General features: G+C 48.0%; 1 protein-coding gene across 5 annotated transcripts in view; it reads left to right on the top strand.

Annotated features, from left to right (window-relative positions):
• The first annotated feature begins 1,168 nt into the window (after positions 1-1,168).
• Positions 1,169-15,635, top strand: part of CRACDL (CRACD like) — a 133,606-nt gene continuing 119,139 nt past the window's right edge. For 2 of the 5 annotated variants that reach the window (XM_045077798.1, XM_045077793.1), the window contains exon 1: positions 2,550-2,675. The gene's annotated coding sequence lies outside the window, so the exon portion shown is untranslated. Of the gene's footprint in view, positions 1,598-1,964; positions 2,088-2,549; positions 2,676-7,406; positions 7,645-15,635 lie in introns of those variants that run through there. The other 3 variants (XM_045077794.1, XM_045077796.1, XM_045077795.1) reach the window with 3 other exon arrangements.

The following is a 15,635-nucleotide window of genomic DNA, read 5'->3' as shown; positions in this document are numbered from 1 at the left end:
ACAGGGGTAATGCCTGATCTTAGCTCAGCGTTCTTCTAGGGACTGAATGATTTAAATGAGCGATTAATTGTAAATGGCTTAGAACAGTGCCTAGCATTTGATAAAAATGTGTTCCCAGATGAAGTGCAATATACTTAGAAACAGCAGAGTCTTCTTTCTTTTGCTGTATCAGTGAGGTTCTCAGGGATAGCTGTGAGGTTTTCTGGAGCCCGGGGGAGGGAGGGGTGGAAAAAAGAAACCCCTGCTCTTAACTTTATGGTGGTCGGTGCAGGCTTCCAGAAACTACATGGTTCTCTGTTTCCTTTGAACCTTTAGCAAAGCCTTGCTAACCTTTTATCCTTTTCTCAATCCAGCTTCAAGGTTTGGTCCAAGAAACATTAAGAAGGGAAAGAGCTCTCTTGAGCCACATGGCAGGGCCGTGGGGACTGGAGGACTCAGCAAGAAGATGGAAGTGACTGTGAAGCGGGGCGGGGGGGGGCATTTTTAAATGGACCTGCTCTACCAGGTGCCAGATAATTTCCCATTTTCCTAATGTATTCACATAGTTCCCTACCACTTTCTATTTTGGGTATTGACACTATGTTCTTTCTCAGCCTTAGCTAATCACCAAGAACTTTGGTTTTTGTTCTCTCAAAACCGCCAGTAACTTTAAAAGCCACCCACAGCACACACAAATAAAGCCAGAGGCTTAAGATATTCTGGAACAAATAAAATTCTTAGGTGAAAAGGTGACTTATAAAGTCAAAAAATATTTAGTAGTTACAACAACAACAAAAAATGTGATTTCTGAATAGCAAGAAGTGGAGACTCAAGGTGAGAGAAGAGAGTGTGGATTTGCTTGTAGTTGTCGTTTAGTTTGAGGATTTTGAAAATAGAAAACACACCTAACAAAGTCATTGTCTCTAAGAATGATGAGTCACCTGTCCATTTCAAATGCAGGTTATTAACTTGGGGGCTGTAGACTGATTCCCTATATAAATTTACTCCTTTCATGAAAGGAATTTATAAACTCTTAACCATCAAAGGGGGCTTTTAAGTGAACAGGTTGTGCCAAATGGGCATTTAAAAATTGTAAAGGAAACTTCTGTTTATATGCTCAAGTAAATGGGATCTGTCTTTAGCCTTTTTTCCCCATGCCTCAGATTATTCTATTTAGGATTTTGATCCTGTCTGAAGCCAGAGGTGGAGAAAGTCCCTTCCAGGGTTCTACCCAGGTTCTGGGGCAGATAGTTATGCAAATGTTGGCTTCTCCCTATCCTCAGTTCTCTGCAGGGAGAAATCATCAGACCCACCATCCTAGGATGTGGTGCACATTCTGGGTGGTCCCCACATAACACCACCGATGTCGCTGATAATCCGGACGTCGGGTAACACTCTCTGACATTAGCTTTATCTCTTCTAGCTGAAGCGTGAAATTTTCTCGCGTGTAAGCTGTCGTGGCTTCTGTCTCTGCGGGGACGCAGCTCACGTTCATCTTCCCTCCCTGCCGGAAAAGCTCCTTGCTTTTGGGGGCACATAGTCCTGGGCTGTGCAATCAGCCAACCAAAGCTTCCCTGAGGACTCTCCAGCTGATGAGCTGAGCGACCACCTGAGGCCAGTAAGTTTCCTAAGACGATTTTCTTAAAAAATCTGTCTTTAAAAGAAAATAAAAGGGGGGGGGCAGCGAGCCTGAGAAGTCTTCGGCAGCCTTTCTTCCCACACTTGTGGTATCACAGCAATGATTCACCTCAACACAGGGCGGCAGCTTCCCTAATTAGCCTGGAGACGCTCCGGACCCACACGGTTATTAAAAACAACAACAACAACAACAACAACAAAAAAAAACTTTTACTTTTATTCAAACGCACACTTCCCACCCACTGCACCCACTCCCTTCGGCCCCGGGTTCTGGGGCCGCCTGCTTTGCGAGGCGGATCCGGAGCGCCCCAGGCCCCGCACCGTCGCCCGCCAAGCCCCCTGGTGACCTGGAAGGTTGAGCCTGGAGTCGGGCCGAATCTCTCCCCTCCAAAGAGCGCCGGGCCGCCGGGGCGTGGACTCCTCGTCCTCCAGGCCCGTCGGGGTCGCTGGTGGACCCCGACCTCGCCAAGGTAGGGTGGCCTGGCTGGGAACCCCGACAGCGCCTCCGCGCAGGCCGGCCGAAGGAGGGCGGCGGGAGCAGCCTCAGGGTGGGGAGTGGTCCCGGCCGGGCGCTGGGGGACAGCGAGGGCCCGCCGGCGTCTTTCCCCACTAGCAGTTGGCCGTGACACGGCCGGCGAGGCGACTCGGCGGCGGCGGCGGCGGCGGCTGCAGAAGCGGCGCGCCGCGGGGGAGGTGCGCGCGGCGGCCACGGGCGAGCGGAGCGGAGCGGCGCGGCGTCCGCCCCCGCCGAGCCGAGCCGAGCCGAGCCGAGCCGAGCCGGCGCGCCCGCAGCTGGGAGCGCGCGCCGAAGCAGGCAGAGGGCGGTCCGCGCGAGGGTCGCGCCCGCGCCCCGCTCTCCGGCTCCGGCCCGGGACTGTGGCGAGGCCAGCGGCCACCTGCTGCGTCGCGCCGCGGGCCTCAGCGTTCCGGCGCGGGCGACTGAGAGGTTCCGGGCGGGGTCCGCCGGGCGCGCGCGCTCACGGCAGAAGCCTACCCCGTACCCTGCGGACGGTGTCCCTCCTGCGCTTCGCCGAGCCCGCGCCAAGCTCCTGCGCCAGGTACCGGGGTGGTTCGAAGCGGGTTGGCGGCGAAGCGTACGTGGGCCGACGACCGGGTGGCGCGGGGAGACCCGGGCGGGAGCGGCGCAGACCGAGTCGCGCGCGCCCCGACGTCGGGCCAGGTGTGGGACAGCCAGCACGGAGCCCACTCGGCCAGGTGCCCCTCGGACCGGGGGTTGGGGGCGCGATTCCCGCGGCCGCCTCTTGGGGCAGGGCGGGCACCGGCCGAGGGGAGCAGACGCGCTCACCCAAGTGCCCGAAGTTTTCCTTTGCTCACTTTGCTGGACTTAACTTTGAATTGTGAGGTGAAGCTTTTCAAGCTTTAAGAAAATACAGGAACAGGAAGACGGTCTTGCCGGGTTTGAACTGTTAGTGTACGAAGTATTTGTGCCTGCTGTCTCTAAAGGCCATTGCAGGAGAGATTAGTGGACAAATTCATTAACTTTCTTACGCTCTAGTTAATGGTTTGTTTGTAAATGGGTTTTAGGCTTCTATTACAAGCTACCAGTAAGCGATTTGGGGTTTGATCTAAGAAATATTCAAATTATGGGGTGTGATTTTTTTTAAATCATAGTTGACATGCAATGTTATATTTCATAGTTGGCATGCAATGTTATATTAGTTTCCAGTGTACAACATAGTGATTCGACAGTTGTGTATGTTATGCAATGCTCCTCACAGTGTTCAAATTTTAATCGATAAAATAGATCTTGAACAGATGCTTGATATCAGGTAGGGCTTTAATTTGAGGTTAACAAGTGATCCGAGCATAGGTAGTTACTCAAAGGAGCTAACATTTGGCTTTTGAAATGCAAGGAAAAAGGAATGCCACCGTTTGAATTGGACCTGTGTAGGTACAGGCTGACAGCTGGCATCGTGTCACTGTTGAACACTTAATTTTGAGCCAGGAAATTTATCAAGTGGGAGACAAGCAGCTGTGTGATCTTTCAGAGCCCACCCCATACCTTCTCAAGCTGGTATCTTAAAATATCCTACTCTCTTATTCAAGCCTGCAAGCTTCCTTCATTTACATAACACATGCTGGGGACCACGGAATAAATCTCTTAAGACCTCTGGTCTTCAACCTGGAACTCAGCAACCCCCCCCCCCCCCCCCCCCCCCCCCCCCCCGCTCACCTGGATTTATGGAGCATGATGGTCACTCATAAGAGCCCTTTGAGATTATTAAATAGTGAGGGGAAGCATCTGGAGAGGGCCCCTGCAGTGGTATCTGGGATCCCTGTCTTTGGGGGCTGGTGGAGAAGGGTTGAAGTGGCTGGTTTCCTGGCTCTGCCCTAGTGCTGTGCTGAGCCATGTTGGAGCCTGAGGCAAAAGGAAAAATCACTAATGTGAATCCTGTCTTTATTCAAAATTGTGATATTTAGAACAATGTAGATTTTGTGTTCATTTGATGTTTTAAAACATTGCATTAAAATGTTTCACCTTAGGGAGTTTTTTGGTATCCCCCCTAAATATTGTGCCTGAGGTGCATGACTCACTTTCCTCACTCTAGTTCTAGACTTGCCTGTGAGTCCAGTTTCTTAACCTCTGTAAGCATCAGTTTCCTCCTTTATAAAATTTTTTAAAAAGTGGACCCTCCAGGGGCACCTGGGTGGCTCAGTGGGTTAAGCCGCTGCCTTCGGCTCGGGTCATGATCTCAGGGTCCTGGGATCGAGTCCCGTGTCGGGCTCTCTGCTCAGTGGGGAGCGTGCTTCCTCCTCTCTCTCTCTCTGCCTGCCTCTCTGCCTACTTGTGATCTCTCTCTGTCAAGTGAATAAATAAAATCTTTAAAAAAAAGAAAAAAAGTGGACCCTCCATAGATGATGCACAGCTTACGCACGACATGGGGCTGTTGCATAGGACTAGCCATGGAGGGACAGTGACGGGTGGCTGTTCTATTCGTATGGCCCCTCAGCCTGCTCATTTGAGCTAGTCACTGAATCCTGCTGAGTCTCAGTTTGCCGTTCTGCAAAATGGGAGTAATAATAGCCAGCTCACAGGGATGCTGGCGGGGTTCAATGAGAATGTGTGTGAAGGCACTGGCCCTCCTGGAGGGTAAGTTTTCTGTGATGGCTTGGGGGCCTGGATTTTCCTTGCAAGCTTGAAACCACTTGCTTTTCCTGTGGAGGTTGTGCCTTGCCATACACAGACACTCTTAAATTCTGCTTGTGTTGTACGAAGACCCTTCAGAAGCAGCTGAACCAAAGTAGAAATGTTTCCTGTTGAGGGTTTATTTTGGAGTGGTGAAGTTCACCAGCCGCAGGTCATACTATGCAAAACATTTTATAAGTGAACTTAATTTTGCTACTGCAAACAAAATGACTTTGGTTCCCTTTTGGTATATTTAGTCCTCATTCATGATTGTAATTTTCTTGAGCCCAAGTCAAGTAGTATTATCTCAGTCACTATCTAGCTTAAAACAGCTTGTCCCTTGGGAGTCAGTGTCTCAGTCTGTGTTGGTTACCCTTGGGGGCCCCTTCTCCCCACAGGTGGTCTCTGGTCACCAGGAGAAGGTTGTAGTCACATCAGGGTGTGTGGGAGAGAGGCCTCTTGCCAGTCATCTGGTCCTCTTGCTGTCCTCTGGGGAGTTTCTCCTCCTCACAACTGGGCCTCCTTTCCCTGTGTAGTTTTTTTTTTGTTTTTGTTTTGTTTTGTTTTTAAGATTTTTATTTATTTATTTAGCAGACAGAGATCACAGGTGGGCAGAGAGGCAGACAGAGAGAGAGATGAGGAAGAAGGCTTCCTGGCGAGCAGAGAGCCCGACGCGGGGCTCAATCCCAGGACCCCAGGATCACAACCCAAGGCGAAGGCAGAGGCTTTAACCCACTGAGCCACCCAGGCACTCCTCCTTTCCCTGTTTGTAGAGGATGGTCCGGCTGGGTTTCCCTGGGCTAAGCCACAGCTGGGACCTGGTTCCTGCATCTGGCCTGGAGCTCTGCACACTCTGGTTCTCTTCGAGGTCTCTCCTGGGCACATGAGAACCTGCCCAAGTTGGGAGGCACTATATGCTAGGCTTCCATTTCCACTGTCCCAAGCTGTCCCCAGTGTTCCCAGTAGGAAGCAGGATGAAAACTTCCCATGCTTTCTGTGTCCCCCTCAGCCTACAAGAGATTTTTCTTCCCTTACTACCCCTTCTCCTCTGGGCAAGGTGCACAGGAAGGGGGGAGAGGGGACTCTGTCCCTCCAGGTTCCTCTTTTCTCCGTACCAGTAGAGCTTTTAAAAAAAAAAAATTTAAAGATTTTATTTTTAAGTAATCTCTGCACGCAATGTGGGGCTCAAACTTACCACCCTGAGATCAAGAATTACATGCTCCTCCACTGACGGAGCCAGCCAGGTTCCCCGAGAGCTTCTTTCTTTCTTTCTTTCTTTCTTTCTTTCTTTCTTTTTTTTTAACTTGTGGGGCTGGTCTTCATTAGGTCATACCTTCTATCATCTCTTCATTATAGCTTAGAATAAAACTTTGGGATCAACCCTTCCAAGCTCTCCTCTTGATATGCAGAGGGAATTAAAACATCTTTTTCTATTACTCCCCCCCCCCCCCCCCCCGTTCCCTGGGAAAAATCAGATGCATCCTGGTGGGTGTGGGAAGGAGTCAGGAAGGAACAAACTGGGAAAATAGAGAAGTTGTTCCCTTCCTCTCCCCCTTCTTCATCTTTCTGGCAGGCTGACCTGGGTTATGTGTGCTGGACTTCCTAATATGTGAAAGCTCTAGGACCCACTGGAGATGCCAGTGACAGGCTGGGAGGAAATGGGGAAAGAGCAGCTTTGAAGATTTGGTGGTGGGTGGGAGAAGAGACTAGCTTTTGGCTTGCGCATTACCTAGTCCAGCCCAGTGAACCAGTTTCCTGTGGATTAGTGTCTTTCAAACTACCCCCCCCATTTATGTTGCTGTTTCTTCGTCATCAGAATGATGTGCCGTGTACTTGGCATTTACTAAAAGCATAGGAGAAATACAGTAAAATCCAAGTCAAAATTAGTTGCTTCTTCAGGAATTATTTGGAGAATAAGATTAGCCTTTAGGAAGCCTAAACCTATAAAGCTAAGCTCTGGGTTTTGTTCAAGTTCGGTGGAAGGTGAAGTAATCAGGAAAGGCTTCTTGGAGGAGGTGACCTTAAGTAACATTAAGACTTAGCCACACATGGGGACCCTGGGTGTCTCAGTCAGTTAAGTGGCTGCCTTGGACTCAGGTCATGATCCTGGAGTCCCTAGATTAAGCTCTGCATCAGGCTGCCTGCTCAGCAGGGTGTCTCTTTCTCCCTCTGCCCTTCACCCCGCTCATGCTGTCTTTCTCTCTCTTTCCGTGTCTAATTGATAAATAAAATCTTAAAAAAAAAAAAAAAAAGATTTAGCTACATGGATATGAGATTAAAGAGAACTTTCCATGAGAAGTTCTTGAGTACCTAGAGACAGAAAGGCTTTCCACCCCTGGGATCCACTTGTGGCTTGACCCTTCCTGGGGTCATGCTTATCGCTTTTGTTGTCTAGGTACCTGTAAACACTTGCATAGTTACTGTCATTTGTAGGTAAGACAAGAGGAAAGGGTGGCATTCAAAGTTCCTTGTGTTTTCTCTACACAGTGGAAATCAGAGGAGTTTCCAACTAACCCTGTTTTCTTAGATAGATATTTATATGTAGAAAATACTTTTAAACTTTTAGGTCAGGTCAGTGGTCCTTGAGACCCATTTGTAATTCTGAGGAATTACCTGAGAATTCTTTGTATTGCTTTAACAGGCTATCACCTAGAATTCTGAGCTCAGCAGATCACGAACCAGAAGATGCCATAGGAATTTAGTGGCTAATTGACATGAGACAGGTGTCAATTAGCCACCCTCCTCACTGGTGTCAGCCCCTGACTCCATGCAGACCTTTGCATTGTTCCTGTGCACATTCCTGGGAGGAAGCACTTTCGTGTATTTTCCTTCTGATTAAGGTATCTGTGAAAAGAAATTACCAAAGCTCCTTTTGAAAGGTAAGGAGTAGAAAGTTTTCTCAAGCCTCTTCCTGGCCCTGGTGAGTGAGGCCCATTTGTAAACATATGAAGTTTGAGAACTTCCAGAATACTTGGCCTCACCTCTGAGGTCCATACACCAGTCTTTCTGGTTTCTGCCCACCCCACCACCCCATAAATTCTCAGGTCTGTGGGAGGCAATAGAAGCTTTAACTGTGGTGTGCAAGTTTCCCAAGAAACTGCTCTCAGAACAGCCGTCCTGAATGTGGGATATGAAAATGTCAGAGGACTTTTGCTTTCTTAAAGCACATGGTCCAGACAAGGGTCACAGTCAGGGCTCTGGTCTCAGCTATGCCATGAAGAGTCCCTGCAACCTCGGGCATCCCAAGAATGGGGTGGGGGGTGATACACACACATACACACACACAAGCATCACTTGAGGTACTGTATCAGCAGAAGAAATGTTTCATAAATTATTCATGACTCTTATTCTTCCATTATCTTTTTTTAAGAAGGTACAAGGACACTTATTGTACTTCCCAGTTAGAACCCCCTAATAAGTACCCTAAAGCAATAAAGGGTCCTCCTGCATCCAAGACCTGATGGCATTGAAGGAAGATGGGCATATCTGCCGAGTGCGTCTGAGCAGAGCTGGTGGTAGATGGCACGTGGGAAGCATGCAGTGAGGAGGAAGGGGAAAAGGACGCGGAAGGTAGCACAGGTAGGAGAGGGTGCGAGCTGGTGGAGCCTCAGCGCTGGAGTCCTGGGGTACTCCATGTTCACATGTTCCATCCCTCTCTGCAGCCTTAGCTTGCCCTGCTCATGTGTGGTTAAAGTAGCGGAGTTCAGGTACTAGCAGCAGGTTGGCAAACGGGAGGTGCCCTGGGCCAATTGTCTGTCTGTGTCTCTCTCTTTCTCTCTCTCTCTCTCACACACACACACACGCTTGTGCTAGTGGCAAGACATAGGGACGAATCTGCCCTGCCACATCTGTGGCTCTCTGCTGCTGGTGGTATGGGTCATGCCATGAGCTGCTCGGAAGCTCCATCCCCTCTCTGCACCTGCTGTTCCCACCTGGTTTTAGTACCCCATTCCTCGTCCCAACGTGTGTTCCATCATCTCGCTTTAATACCTTAATTACTCATCTTTCTTTCTTCCTCTCCCCAAGAAGTGGCAGCAAGAACGTTTCTGTGGGTCCTTTTCTGTGTGGAAGGTTTAGGACTTGGAAGCCGCGAGTGCCAACTCCACTAATGGAAGCGAGGAGGAGGATGGGGTTTGTTGGTGGGTCAGACCCATGCACTTGACGTCAGAATCACTCGGTCAGGCTGCTTCACCTGGTGATTCACTTTGCAAACTGGGGTTGCTTCCACAGTGATCTGAAGCAGTCACAAATGTTTGGATGGTTGCTGGGGGTCAGCTGCATGCTCCACTGGAAACAGATCTCTAAATCACTGTGTAGTAGCATCTCCAGTATGCTGTCTGGGTCAGACAGGTGCTTGAAGTACAAACACAGAACATTTTGCAGATTTGAGTCTCTGTTTTCTGAGGCTTGGCCCATACCATCTTGTTTCCCTCATGGCTTCATGAGCAAAGATGATTCTTTCAGTTGAGGTGTTCAGGTAAGTGAGGCTTCCCCAGCACCAGGTTTAGAACCGAAATCACTGGGTATGTTTCGTGGGTCCTGAGGCATTCAGGGGCATCTCTTGGTGGTGAAGGAATAACTGCACACAGGACTCAGCCAGGTCAGCAAGCAGGGAAGGCCTAGAAGGCAGCAAACTTGGCGTGAAGCAGGCCTGCCAGCTGTCTGGAGTGCCGACCAGACTTGTGATTTGGCTCGTCACAGTCAGGCTGCTCTTTGGCTGCTCCCTCAAGTGGCACAAGGCCAGGAGCTACCCAACACGCGTCTCCACCACCCAGTGAACCCCAGGGGTGGAACATGAGGGGGCGTCTTGATAGGTTTGAGCGCGTATCCCTCCAAACTTCTGTCTATGCTATGTTGAGTGTGTGTGTGTGTGTGTGTGTGTGTGCGCACACGCACAAAAGTATATCTTTGATACAAAGAAGTAATGTCTGTATTGTTTTGTGCTGCTTTTTCAGAATTAGTAGTATGTGTTGAGTCTCTTTGTCACATCGTTAGATGTTTTTCCTTCACATCATCTATGAGGAAGTCGCCTTGCATGGGTAGCCCCAGCTTACTTATCCAAGTCCTCTGTTGGATGGATGTTTACTTGGGTTATTTTCAACCTTTTTTCTCTTAGTAACAGCAGGACAATGAACATCCTTGTCCACGCTCTTTAGCACATTTGTCTGGTTGGGTCCTTCCAAGTACTAGCTCATACGTAGATTTCCTGTGTATGTACCTATCTCCTCCTTTGATATGTCCTGCCTGGAATGATCTTTCTTCACACTAAAGGTTTATTTATTTATTTATTTTTGGTCATCTTGGTCAACAGTGGTTTAGCATCTGTGTTATTCAGGACTTGCTCTAGTTAGTTTAGGCAGAAGAAGATTTAATGCAGGAAATTCAGGGCTGACAGAATTGTTAGAGGCTTGGCCCTTGGCCAGACCAGCAAGAGTGACCCCCAAACCCCCTCCCAAACCAGACCTGTTCCACAGAGTTCCCTCCTTCTACTCCGTGGATATCCATGAAGTGGGGGAAGAGGCTCTGGGACTTTCACCACTCACCCCCACCGCAATTCTCCCATGGGAAAACCTGATGCCTCTATGTTAGCAGAGATGCACAGTAAACTACTCCATGTGGGGGGCCTGGCAGGCAGGGAGGCTAGGAAGTGTGGTCCTTGGTTTTCTAGCCTCCAGCAGGCTATATTATAAGCCGGATGGTGTCCATGGCATCTCAGCCTTTATTTGTTTTTCTAATGTTGAGCCTTTAATATCATATTTGATGCAGGCAGAGGTGAGAGATTCATAGACTGTAGCCACAGGCACAGTGGGCCTGGCCCCTGTCTCACAGAATCCATCATTCTTCTCTCACAGAAGGCCCAGAATCTTTGACAGATAAGGTTTTCGTTTCAGTCCCTGCTGACATGAGCCCCAGCCTCCTTCCTGCTCTTTCTCAGAAACCAGATTAGAAGCTTCCACGGCCTGAGCTTTGTTCAAAATAGGGGGCAAAACAGCATGAAGCCACATACAAATAGTTCCTGCGCACTTGCCTGGTCCATAGACCACGTAGTTCAGAATCGGATCCCCAGAGTCCTGCCTCAGTAGGAGGGGCATGGGCTGTCTGGTTGTTTTCTTTCGGCACTGGAGACTCTTCACTCTCTCCACTCCTTTCCTGGCGGTGTCACGTTCATGCTCAACAGCCCTCAGTTATTAGGCATGGGGAGGAAACACGAGTTAACATGCTGCTAAGTTAAGAGCCAGGTTGGTTGGTTTGTTTTTTCATGAGCCATAACTGATTAATAGCCAGTTGTTGAACTATATTTCTCTTTGCCTCTTCAAACAGGCTTTTTTGCATAATCACTATGAATTCAGGTGTTTGTAGGGTGCCAGGACCCCCTCTTGAGTGGATTTCTGTATTTTTCAGTTGTTCAAGAAAAGCATTACTAAAGCATGGTTCCAGGAAAGACTGTGTCTTAGCGACTCCGAGCCACTTGGTGGGCCTGGGTATTCTGGTGACTGATGGTGCACACCTTTCTGGCCCTAAATGGGCCCTCTCCCACTTATAGTCAGAGAGGGACTATTTAAAGTAAAGCTGGTGGCCCCTGACTCGAAGCCTCACAGTGGATGCTGGGCTTGAGGAGAGAAGAGCCCACCCTCCAACTCAAGGTGGGGTGTGACAGCCCTTGGGACTGCCCCGGGGAGGGCCTAGCGGATCAGGTGTTAGAAACCCAACAAAGAAATCCATATCTTTTGAAAAGGGGAAAGTAATAGCCACTCCATATATCCCAAGTGATCCACCTTGGATTTCTACAGCACCTTCCTTCTAGGAATTAAAAATAGGACTTAACTTATATTTAATCCTGTTTCTCTTTCTTTAATTTGGGGGGGTTGTACCCTGACTGTATATTATGAAGTAAACCAGAATAACAATTTTACCAGCAACAGATGTTTCTCTGTCAGTTCCTCCAACTATATAAAATGAGATTCTGAGGGGTGGGGCGGGCATGTAAACACTGGATGATCCAGGCTGCCTGTTGCATAATCCCACACACTCCTCCACTCCGCCACCGATCTTATAAAGTAGTAAAGTGTGAGTATGGGCGTATAAGAAGAGTCCCTTTCCAGCCCAGAGTCAGTGATGTCAGAGCCAGTCACTAGATTTACTACCTGTTGAAGGCCAGTGTTTCACCTTCTCTCACGGAAGACTTACAGTCACCCTGTGCCTCTTATAAATAAGGAAGCTAGGGCCCAGAGAAGTGAAGTACCTTGGCCAAGGTCCCTCAGCTAGTGAGTGAAAGAGTTGTGAACTCAGCTTCACCACCCACCCCATTTCTCTGAGAAGATGATTTCCCCTTGAAAACCACCCAGGCACTCACCCCTCCGCTTGCTCAAGTGCTGTGTGGTTGTTGGCTCTGTTGCTGTTAGCTCGAGCTCACACCAGTTAGCAAACACACCCAGGTGCTGTCATGGTTGCTTCACCACTTTCTGTTCTTATCCCCATTTTACAGAGGAGCAAACTGAGGCACACACAGGTTATAGGACTTACCTAAATTACCAGTACACAGTGGAGCAGGGATTTGAATCCAGTGTCTTTTCTCTCCTTTTTTTAAACCTGTCTTGAACGGTTAACTTGGCAATGGCAGAGAATTATCTTTATAACCACCACCCCACAGGGTTTTACTTATTGAGTGAACACTCTTGTCAAATTATTCCCTTGGGTGTGCACAGGGCCTGGGGCATGAGAGGGGCTCCTTATTCCCTGGGCAACTTCCTGCTGAGCCACCTCCCTGACTTACCACCCACAACTGGAGTCTACATGGAGACCCTTCTTCCCTCCCACCTCTCCTGGCCAGCCTGCAGCAGCTTTTGCAGGAAAGGAGAGGAGAGGAAGGTCACAGGTAGAGGTGGCAGGTGGAAGGGGATGGCTGGGGCCTGGGCTGATCACAACCTGGCAGGTCCCTGGCTGTTTGGGTCACCTTGAGCACAGCCTTGGGCTCCTTTTCCTCCTGCACACACTGGGAGATTGAGATACATGCTTCCCAGAGGTGTTGGGAGAAGTGAGAGCAATAGTTCATGTGGAAATGGCAGATACACTGTAACCAGTGGACAAGAGTGAGTTAGAAATGACATTTTCTATTAATTAAGCCCTTTATATTTCTAGTTAGAATAAGGCCTTGTGACTGGGGGCTCTGGGCACAAAGGCTGACTCTCCCATTCTCCAGCCATGTGGTCTCTCAGTGCCTCTGTTCCCCCCCTGGGACTGGGGATGGGACTAGTACCCACCTCAGAGGGTAGTTGTGTGGACTGGCTGGAGTGCTAGTGTTGGTAATGTGCCTGGCCCATAGTGAGCACATACTTAGCCCCTTGCCACCTGAAGGAGTAAAAGCTAAATGGCTGCCACTGAGGTGGTCAAAGGCCAGAGAAATACAGAAAAAAATTAAACTTCCTTACAACTTACAGCCCATTGATAAGTCCTCGAAGTAGGTGGAGTGACTCCAGGAATTCAACTGCCTTGATGTTAATACCCTGCTTGTGCCCCTCTCTCGCTGTGTCTCTGTCAAATAAATGAATAAAATCTTAAAAAAAAAATACTTCATTAGAGGCAAAAGGCAACCTTAGCTTGACGTTAGCCTGACCTCCAGGATCCTGTAAGTCTACTTTGACATATGAATATCCCTTTGGAAACTTCCCTCTATCTTGTCCTCCCCACTCCCAAGATGTATGTTGGCAATCATCCTCCAGGCGTATGGCCCATGATACACTTCTGAAGGGTCTCATGACAAAGGGTTTACTGGACAGTAATAAATGACTTTTTCCTAACAACAGCTAACCCTCAAGGTTGCTTCCAAATTCCTTAGAGACTCAATGCTATCCCTAACCCCCTCCCAACTTGTAAGTATACACAACCCCAGTAAGGCTCTTTCTGTCCACGAATCCTAACCCCATGCTTTAATAAAACCACTGTTTTTTGCACTGAAGGTGTCTTAAGAATTCTTTCTCTGAACCCCAACATTTCACAACATTACCATCTGTGAGAATAAAAACTGAAGAGGCACAGTGAGGGAGACTGGGTTGGAGCCACCATTGGCTAAGCATGTATGGTACTGTAAGCACTATTAGGCACTTAAGGAATCTATTACCCCACTAATTCTGGAAATAACATTGAAAAGCAGAAATGATTATCTCTGTCTTAAGGTGAGGAAACTAAAGCTCAGGGAGGTGAAAGTGATAACCCCATCCCGCCCCGAGGAGACCTAGGGGACTGGGTCCCAAGTCTTTCTGGCTCCAGGGGGCCATCCTATGGGAACTGTTCACCATGTACCAGCATGATTAGCTGTAGGAGCAAACACTTCCCAAACATCATCTGTTCATGTTTCTCCCCCATTCCCAAATAAACATGTCTGTTGTGACATCATGCTGATATTCTACCAGATCATTTTTCTTCTGGTGGACCATAGAGTCTTGTACAAAGTTATGGCTCCTTACAGCCAGCCATACTGGAATTCCCATCTAACCTCACAGCAGTGAGCAAGGTCCAGAATGGCCTACCATGGTATTTGGTTTTGTAAAGGCTGTAGCTTCTCCTCTAAAGCCAAAGTGCCTGTTTTTTCTGAGAGTGAGGGTCCCTTTGTAACATCGAACAATTTGGGAAGACTTTCAAATGACAGTAACTATATTTTTGTGAGCCATCAATGAGGGAAATATATGTAAACAAAAGCACACAATTTTGAAGCTCATCTTGATAACTTTGCATTTTATTTTTTTTTTACATTTAAATTTATAAACATATATTTTTATCCCCAGGGGTACAGGTCTGTGAATCATCAGGTTTACACACTTCACAGCACTCACCAAAGCACATACCCTCCCCAATGTCCATAATCCCACCCCCTTCTCCCAAACCCCCTCCCCCCAGCAACCCTCAGTTTGTTTTGTGAGATTAAGAGTCAACTTTGCATTTTATTAATCACATCTACACGTATTGAAGAAAAATTACCTGTATATGTATGTGATGTAATATCGGTGCCTTTTCCAGATAAAGCTTGTAGAACAGGGAGTCACCTGTAAAGAACTAAGGATATATGTTTGGAAATTGCATATCTGTAGCCATTTTAAAAAAAAAAAGTGGTTGTACCCTTTTGCAGTTTACTTTTTCCTGGTGGGTACTTTGCTTGCAATTTCAGTATGTTCCACCTGGGGGTACCTGGGATTAGGATGCTTCCACAGGCTTCACAGCAGTGATGGGACCAAGTGTAGTTTTCTCTTCCCGAATGTCTTCTTTTTAGGACAAAAATACTTTAGTTGCAAAAAAGTTTATAAATTAAGAGAATATTGTCTAGAAGAAGTAACCAAACTTGAAGACAAATTTAAAAGATGTAGCAGACTGAATAACACCAAATTTCCAGTGATTATTTTTTTCTAATAGTTTTCTAATAGAGCTTAGTTTTTTCTAATTCCATATTTACTTTTTTCTTAGCTCACAAGCATTAAATCAATCCAAACCATTGGCCCCTGCACTCCTTCCAAAGGGTTTAAGGTGTCACAGCCCAGTATAGCTTTCATATTAAAATTATACATATTGTCTTAGCCACTTGGGGACCATGAGGCACCTCAGACCCCTGACTTTCCCCTGGACCCCAGCAGAAGGCTCTGTCTAGGCCATGTTTTTCCCCTAGTAACCCAGTCTTGAAGGGTACCTTGGCCTCCTCTTCACCTGTGAGAGAGAGCTGGGTGTTGAGCTAGTTTGAATATGAAATACACAGCCACAAGAAACTCAGTTCATCTGGTTAAAGTTCAGTCTGTTTATTTTTCAGTGCTCTTTCAGTAGTACACACTTATCAGGGTCCCTGTGAGCTCCCAGCCTGTACAGTAGCTCTGGATATATCCGTGTA

The sequence above is a fragment of the Mustela putorius genome, unplaced genomic scaffold, assembly GCF_011764305.1.
Source record: "Mustela putorius furo isolate JIRA1106 unplaced genomic scaffold, ASM1176430v1.1 tig00000224_pilon_pilon_pilon, whole genome shotgun sequence".
Taxonomy (NCBI): Eukaryota; Metazoa; Chordata; class Mammalia; order Carnivora; family Mustelidae; genus Mustela; species Mustela putorius.
This window is presented reverse-complemented; position numbering and strand designations above follow the sequence as displayed.